An 8,676-nucleotide genomic window follows, 5' to 3' on the forward strand; every position below is an offset into this window, starting at 1 on the left:
ATGTAAATAGAGTTTTCTCTTTTTTAAGAAATACTGCTACAAGTTTAGTTGGAAAAGTAATATAGATCACCAGCCATCTTTAAATAGTGTGGGGGCAAAGAGGGTCATTTCAGTCTGTCTGTCTTCATGCTGGCAGATAGAGGCCTTTACTCGGAGGCCTTCATGGGGGTCTGGGTGCCTCTGGGGTCCTGACCGGGAGCCGCAGCCTTGGCGGTGGTTGGCTGACAGAGCCTGCAATCCTCAGCCAGGTAGTCACATATTCACTTCCCAGGGCTGGAGGGGAATAGGCTTCACAGGTGCCTTGATGGCCTGGGCACATTCACTCCCCGCCTTGTGCATGTTCCTTGGCAGCTTGAGGTTAATGCCACTGAGAGATTCCTAGACTTGTGACCAAGATTTCTTGATGCCAGTCCTGACCCAAAATTTTTCAGGGCTGCTTCGGTGCAGTCTGGCTCTTCAACTGGGAACACACAGCTCCCAAAACATCTGAGACCAGAAGAGAAACAGAAATCTCCCTCTGACGAGTAGTGCTGGAGTCCCACGATGTTATGTGAAAGGCGCAGGCATTTGAGATGTTTCTGTGTAGAGCAAAATCTCCCTTAGCATTCTGTCAGTCAAGTGCATCTGTGAAAGGACCCCAGTGCCTCTCTGCGCACAGCCTGGAGACGCTACTGTGTTGTGAACATGTCTCCCCCCCACCACTGCCTTCCCACTACCCACTCTGTGAAGGGCAGAACTTCTGGACCATTGGTCACCACTGTATCTTCAGTGCTGGGCACAGTGTCCAAGAGTAATGTAAGAAAGTCTCACCAAAGCGAGGGAGCCGCTGGAGTGGGCGATCTGCCATGAGACACAGCAGAGAGAATGGTGCCTAACTAACTCTATGCTGCCTCACTTCGGCCTGGAGGAGGCTCCGTGCTTACATTCAAGGCTCCGTGTCTCTCAGTCAGCAGTTTTCATCATGTGCTCCTTTTTCATCTTTTCTCCTTTGTGCTCTTTGTTTTGCGATCATGTATTTTGGCCTCAGTGCATCTGTGTAAGCCATCTCAATTCCACTGTAAATAAAACCAGAGAGCTAGCCAAGGATGGTGGTGTGTGCCTATAAGCTAAGGTTTTGAGAGCCAGGAGGATCATGAATTTAGACCAGCCTCAAGTACACAGTGAGACTGTCTCAGAATGAATGAATTAATTAATTAATCAAGACTAAATTACATATATTAATAATAATATATCCATATATTATGTTATTATTAATTATGCTGTTCTAATCAGTTTTATTATTTCATCTTACAGGTTACAGTTCATCACCAAAAGAATCCAAAACACTCAAAGCAGGAACCTTAAGCAGGAACCATGGAAGAAGGCTGCTTGATCTCAGGGTCATGTTCATCTAACTTTCTTATTCAACCCAGAATCTCCTGCCCAGGAATTGTGCTGCCCACAGTGGCCTGGGCCCTCTCATACCCATTAGCAATCAAGACCATACCCCACAGACATGCCATGGGCCAATCAGATGGGACAATTCTTTTTCTTCTTCTTCTTCTTCAAATTTTTATTTTATTTTTAATTGAAAATAAAATTATTTTCATACAATATATTCTAATCACAGATTCTCCCCACCCCTATCTCATCCCAGATCTTCCCCTCCTCCCTACCCACTCTTCCAACTCCATGCCTTCTTTTTCTCCCTTCAGAAAATAGTCAACTAAAAAGGATAGGCAAACAAGGATAAGACAAAATGAACAAACTAACAAGCAAAAAGAGAAAGAGAGAAACAAGAAAGAACATGGAAAATGCACAATACACGCACATCATAAAAACCCAAAATCAGAAATCATAATATACAAGCAAAAATATAAAACAGTAAGAGAGCCAGGCATGGTGGTGCACACCTTTAATCCCAGCACTTGGAAGGCAGAGGCAGGCAGATCTCTGAGTTTGAGGCCAGCCTGATCTACAGAGTAAGTTCCAGGCCAGTCAGGACTAAAGAGAAAATCCTTGTCTCTGCCCCTCACTCACTAAAAGACCAAACAAATCAATACAAAACAAAACAAAAAAATCTTCAAAAATGTTTTCGAGCTCCTTTTGTGTTAGCTATCTACTGATCACCATGGGGCCTGCCATGAACCGTGGTTAATAGACTCAGTGAAACACCATTGGAAAAAACTACTTCTTCCTTTGCAAATGGGTTTCAATTGCAGATTGCTTCTTAGAGTATCCTCCTCCCCATCTGGGCACTGGATTCCTGTCTGGCTTTGGCCTACGCAGGTCCTGCACACGCTGCCACAGTCTCTGTGAGCTCAGATGTGAGTCAGTCCTCATGTGACTGGAAGACACTGCTTCCTTGGTGTCCTCTGTCCCCTCTGGCTCTGACACTCTTCCCGCCTCCTCCTCTGCAGGCAGAAGCTCCTGAGCCCAGCCAGGGGAGGGAGTTGGCAAAGACATCCTATTTAGGACTGGGTATTCCAAGGTGGCCAAGCCCACTCAGTCAGTCAACAGGTCCTCCAGCGCAGGAGTGAGGGTTGAAAAGAAAGACAGAGATAATGAGAGAATGCTGCAGCATGAAGCCAGTCAATTCTGAGACTGAAGGCGAATTTAATTTTTTCCAATCCACTTTTATACCATTTTAATTACATGTAGGTACTAAGGGCAATAGTAGTACAATGAGGAACAAGCAAGACGGGAAACACAATAAGCAAAGTCCTGTGATTACTCCACAGTGACAGTTGTTTCCAAGGGTGTGTAAGAATGACCAAAATACCCGAGCCCACCTCCTCATCCAAGCCCAAAACTTTGCCTGAAGCCCACTTCTTTCATGTCACCCTAAGATTAAAATTCCTGCCTTAACCTACTTTCCTATTATAGCCTAACTAGTTCAGATTCCTGCCTGAACTTAACTTCCCTGTCATGCCCTAATGTCAGATTCCTGCTTGAGCTTACTTCCTTGTCATTGCCTAATGTCCGATTCCTGCCCGAAGCCCATTTCCTTGTCTTTAGCCAATGTCAGGCTCCTGCCAGGAGACACAGCATCCCCATAAGGCTCTCGACACAAGGCCTCCCACTCTCTGCCCATTGTTCAGTTGTGGGTCTCTGTATTAGCTCCCACGTCCTGCAGGAGGAAGCTTCTCTGACGATGTCTGAGAGAGACACAGATCTATGGGTAAAGCAGAATGTGGCTAGGAGTCATTTTTAGCAGAGCCATAGTAACTGTTTTTTCCCTAGGTCCACGGTCTGCCTACTCAATCCCGGGTTCCATCCCATGGAGTGGGCCTTAAATCCAACAATAGAGGGGTTGGTTCCTCCCACAGTGTTTGTGCAAATTCTGCGCCAGTGTACCATGGAGGCAGGTCCCCAATATAGATTGCCATAGGGTGGTGGCTGAATTGGTATTTACCTCTCTCCTCCAGTAGCATGCTGAGTACCTTCTAGTACCATACACACTACTCAGTCGGGGGAAGGTGTCTAGTTAGACACCAGGTCAACTTTTCTGTGTTCCATGAGATATGTAAATGTTGTCTTCAGCAATAGGGCTTTACCAGCAGGTTGTGGAGAGTATCCAAAAGCCTTGGAAATAGTCTAAGTTGTTTGAGAGTTTCCATGGCACCCCTTTGGACTAACACCTCAATTAGATGAAACCCATTCCTGGCACTGGAGGTTTTGCTTGGTTTCAAGAGATGTCTAGTTTGGGGTTTTGGGGAATAACTCTTCATCTGCGGTTTCCTTTGCCCAGGTGACTATGGCTGTGTCAGGTCGACAATAAAAACTACCCAGAACAAATGTGAAGTTAAATTAAAGTCTATATACTTGTCTTAGGGTTATCATTGCTGTGATAACCATAACCAGAAGCAGACTGGGGAAAAAGGAATTAATTTGGCTTACAAGTCCACATCACTGTTCATCACTGAAGGAAATCAGGACAGGAACCCAAACAGGCCATGAAGCTGGAGGCAGGAGTTCTGCTCATTGGCTTGCTCCTCATGGCTTACTCAGCCTGCTTTCTTATAGAACCAGAACCACTAGCCCAGAGACAGCATTACGCACAATGGGCTGGGTTCTCTCCAACTGGGTCAATCACCTACAGCCCAAATTTAAGGAGGCATTTTCTCTGTTAAGTTCCCTCCTCTTACATGACTGGCTACAGCTTATATCAAGTTGAAATAAAAACAGCCAGCAATAGCCTATGTTAACAGAGAATGACTGACAAGAATCCAAATTTGCCTACTAGCAAATTCTGAGTCTTTTTATTTATAAATAAATATACAAATATATATAAATATATGCATATATATATATATATAAAATGTGTGTGTGTGTGTCTGTGTGTGTGTGTGTGTGTGTGTGTGTGTGTGTGTGTGTGTGTGTGTGTGTGTAGTAAAGTTCTATTTCTGGCCCAAATCTATGCATTATTTTTATTTTCCAAAAAAATTGCCATTACCTTACCGGCATCCTCTCATACAGTTGGATAATCCACACACTGATGGTTTAGGGACTGCATTGCCCCCGTGTTAACACTTTTCTACCAAAAATTAAATTGCATGATTCCCTGAAAACATTAAGAAATCCAATATTCCCACGAGCTTTTCAGTTAAAATCCTAAAAAGATGTGTAACCGCTCTTCTCAGATCTTCTGTTTTTATTTGTATTAGCAGAATAAGACGTGGATAGGTAGGGAGACGAGAAATATGCCACAGTCTCCTGGCACTTCCGGACTTTGCTGGTGGCTCCATGTCATCTGGGCAGACTCTGAGACAATGCAAAGATGGAAAGGACATTGATTGCTGCACAGTGGCTGTACCTGACCTGGGTTCAACAAGAAACTCGCTTGCATAGTAATGGGAGAAAAGTTCATCTGACCCAGGTGCAGTGCATGAGCCTTCTCCAGGAACCCCATTGTACCCAGTCTTGCAGGGATGAAAATATTTAAAGAGACATTTAAACTGGGGCCAATGATAAATGGGACTACACCTTCACAGAGGACTGCTTAAATGCCTAACTCTGACCTACTTAAACCTCGACCTCATAGAACCCAAAAGATAGGCTAGAGGAGGGCCACTGGATCTCTTTGAGCCTCTTCCCAATGTGATATTATTGAATAAATCTCCACTTTTGCTTTTCCCTATTAATTTGGCTCTTTTTATTAGATATTTGCTTTATTTACATTTCAAATGCTATCCTCTTTCCTCATTACCCCGCCGAAAACCCCCATTCTATCTCCCCTCCCTTTGCTCAACAACCCCCTCCCACTTTCCTGACTGGCATTCCCCTACTCTAGGACATTGGGCCTTCACAGGACCAATAGCCTCTCCTCTCATTGATGTCTGAAATGGCCACCTTATGCTACATATGTAGCTGGAGCCATGGGTCCCTCTATGTATATTCTTTGAGTGGTGGTTTTGTCCCTGGGAGCTCTGGGGGTACTGGTTGGTACATATTATTGTTGCTCCTGTGGAGCTACAAACCTCTTCAGCTCCTTGGGTCCTTTCTCTAGCTGCTCCATTGGGGACTCTATGCTCAGTCTATTGGTTGGCTGTGAGCCATGGGTATTTTGATCCACCTTCCAATAAGGATCAAAGTATCCACACTTTGGCCTTCCTTCTTGAGCTTCATGGGGTCTGTGAGTTGTATCTTGTTTATTTTGAGCTTTTGGGCTAATATCCACTTATCAGCGAGTGCATACTATGTGTTCATTTGTGATTGGGTTACCTCACTTAGGATGATGTTTTTTTAGCTCCATTCATTTGCCTAAGAATTTCATGAATTCATTGTTTTTAATAGCTGAGTTGTACTTCATTGTGTAAATGTACCACATTTTCTGTATCCATTCCTCTGTTGAGGGACATCTGGGTTCTTTCTAGCTTCTGGCTATTATAAATAAGGCTCCTATGAACATAGTGGAGCATGTGTCCTTATTATATGTTGGAGTATCTTCTGGGTATATGCCCAGGAGTGGTATAGCTGGGTCCTCAGGTAATGCTATGTCAAATTGTCTGAGGAACCACCAAACTGATTTCCAGAGTGGTTTTACCCGTTTGCAATTCCACCAGCAATAGCCGGGCAGTTGGTGGTGCATGCCTTTAATCCCAGGACTTGGGAGGCAGAGACAGGCAGATATCTGAGTTCAAGTCCAGCCTGGTCTACAGAGTGAGTTCCTGGACAGCCGGGACTATACAGAGAAGCTCTGTCTCAAAACAAACAAACAAACAAACAAATGAAAATATATTTTGTAGGGCTGGAGAGGTGGCTTGGTGTTTAAGAGCACTGACTGCTCTTCCAGAGGTCCTGAGTTCAATTTCCAGCAACCACATGGTGGCTCTGATGCTCTCTTCTGGTGTGTCTGAAAACAGCTACAGTGTACTCATATACATAAAATAAATAAACAATTCTAATTCTTTTAATTGACTTGTGGAGGGGTGGCAGAACTTACCTTGTTGGGCCACAGACTCACCTCTTATTGTCTACAAAACCCAAAGTCTCAACACATCTGTGGGTGGCTCACCTCACCCTGAGCACATCACAGGACAGCTAAGCTGACATGCTCAGAGCCTGACTTGTGGCTCCTAACTTCAACCAGGTCACCACTTGTGATGTCTTTGTTAGGCCCTTCACCTGGCACCATGCCCCTTTCTCACCTGACTACTCTACCTAACTTCACTCTGACCTCAGGACCCCAAGGAAGCAGATGACTTAGTGATTTAAAAAACCTGTTAAGTATATGGTGCCCACCACATCTGGTTCCATCTTCTTTGGGATTCTCTCACTGACCCTCTGAGAAGTCTTCCTAAGCAACTTCCTTTTGTATGGACTAGGAACCCCACAGGGCACTTGGAGGAGGAGAGGGAAGCAGATGTCCCATTGCTCAATTCTCCTCATCTTGCTTCTCACACAGTCATCACATAGCAAATCCATCACTCCTGACCATCATGTTGAGCACCCAGCTTGGGTTTTCTTTTGATGCAAGCAAAACTCTCTTAGACATCCCTACCCCAAAGCCTTGCTTTACCAGTGAAGACCTTAAGAAAAAGAGCTGAGCCACTGGCATTTCTAGAGTTCTCCTAGAGGTTTCCAAACTCCAGTGTCGAAAAGCAAGACAGGGCTCTTGTCAGAATTTTAGACAATGTGGTAGCTAGTTAGAGGATTCTGTTAAAGGGTTGAGAGACTCCTCAATTATCCTTTTTCCCTAGAAATATGCCAGTTCCCGACTCCTCATCCTTTCCTCCCAGATCAGAGGGCAACATATTGCAAGAGAATATACTCAATGTGCTTTCAAAAGGAGGCTGCATGCCAATAAGCACGTCCCAGCATGCACAAGCAAGTGCCTGCTCCGCCACCAAGACTGTTTACAAGTGGCAGTGGAACGTGTGATCTAACCACCCAGCGTGTGTCAGAAAATGTCAGCAGCTTTCAGAGTTGAAAAACATGCCCCCTCCCAAAAGAAAAGCTGCAGAGAGAGGAGTCTGCTCTTTACACCCACACATCACTTACACTTTACTGGAGCACCCCCAAAATTCCCCTAACCATTTTTATCATTGCCTATCGATCGCATCGCTCCACAGCTTAGTCAGCCAAACCATATCCTCTCCCAGTGTAGACAAATTGCCTTCCGACAAAATGCACACGGACAAGATATCGAGAAGTCCCCAAGTCGTCATCTCTAGCCTATTTTTCTCCTGAGATGAGTAATATTTTCCTATTTAGTTTTCTTCTTGAGTACAGAAGCCACATATGCATAATCATATACTTATATCACCGCTGATATGTTTATTCACTTTTTCTTGAATATATCTGCCTTTTACCGCTATTTTGCACTTGTAAATTGGTATAAAGAAAGTTACTCTGAAAAGACGCATTGATTTCAACAAATGAGGAGGCCAGTTGTCCTTTCCAACTTTCAGTATGATGTTTAAAACTTTAGCCACACAGAAGAGAGGATGAAAAGTAAACAAGATGAAACAGTGAAGGTGTTTTTGTCGCTTTTTCTGAACTCTTGATTGGCACTTGGATCTTTCAATGCACAGAGAACAAAGACTCCCAAACTACTGCACAGCATTTAAACCAGACAATCAGAGGTCATCTCTGCTGTCTGCACTGTGACAAGGTCAGGTTTCTTTTGAGAAGAATGCAAAGAATGTTAAACGTGTGTAAGTGTGTGTTGTGTGTGTGTGTGTGTGTGTGTGTTGTGTGTGTGATGGCTATTAAGAAACATGTTTAGTGTGACAGGTGGCTCAGTGGTGAAGGTGCCTGCCACCAAACCCAATGACGAAGTTGGATTCCCAGGGTCCATCCACATGGGAGAAAAAGAGAACAGACTCCTGCAAGCTGCCCTGACCTCCACATGTGCACATTGGTGTGTGCATATACCCACGCATGTACACACACACACACATACACACACACACACACACACACACACACGCACACATACATACACACACACTAAACAAATGTTTACAATAAAAAGAATTACACTTAAAGCTGAGCACACCTATAACCCCAGCACTCAGCAAGCTGAGACAGGAGAATCAAGAGTTTAAGGGCATTGTAGGCTACACAGCAAGTACAGGCCCAGCCTAGAGTACACACCAAGGCCTTGTCTGGGTTCCCAAACCCCTTTTGACAGAAGCAAAAGGAAAAAGAGAAATATACTTAAGAGTAGGATTCAAGAAGCTAGGTACAGAG

This window comes from Apodemus sylvaticus, chromosome 8 (assembly GCF_947179515.1).
Source record: "Apodemus sylvaticus chromosome 8, mApoSyl1.1, whole genome shotgun sequence".
Lineage (NCBI taxonomy): Eukaryota > Metazoa > Chordata > Mammalia > Rodentia > Muridae > Apodemus > Apodemus sylvaticus.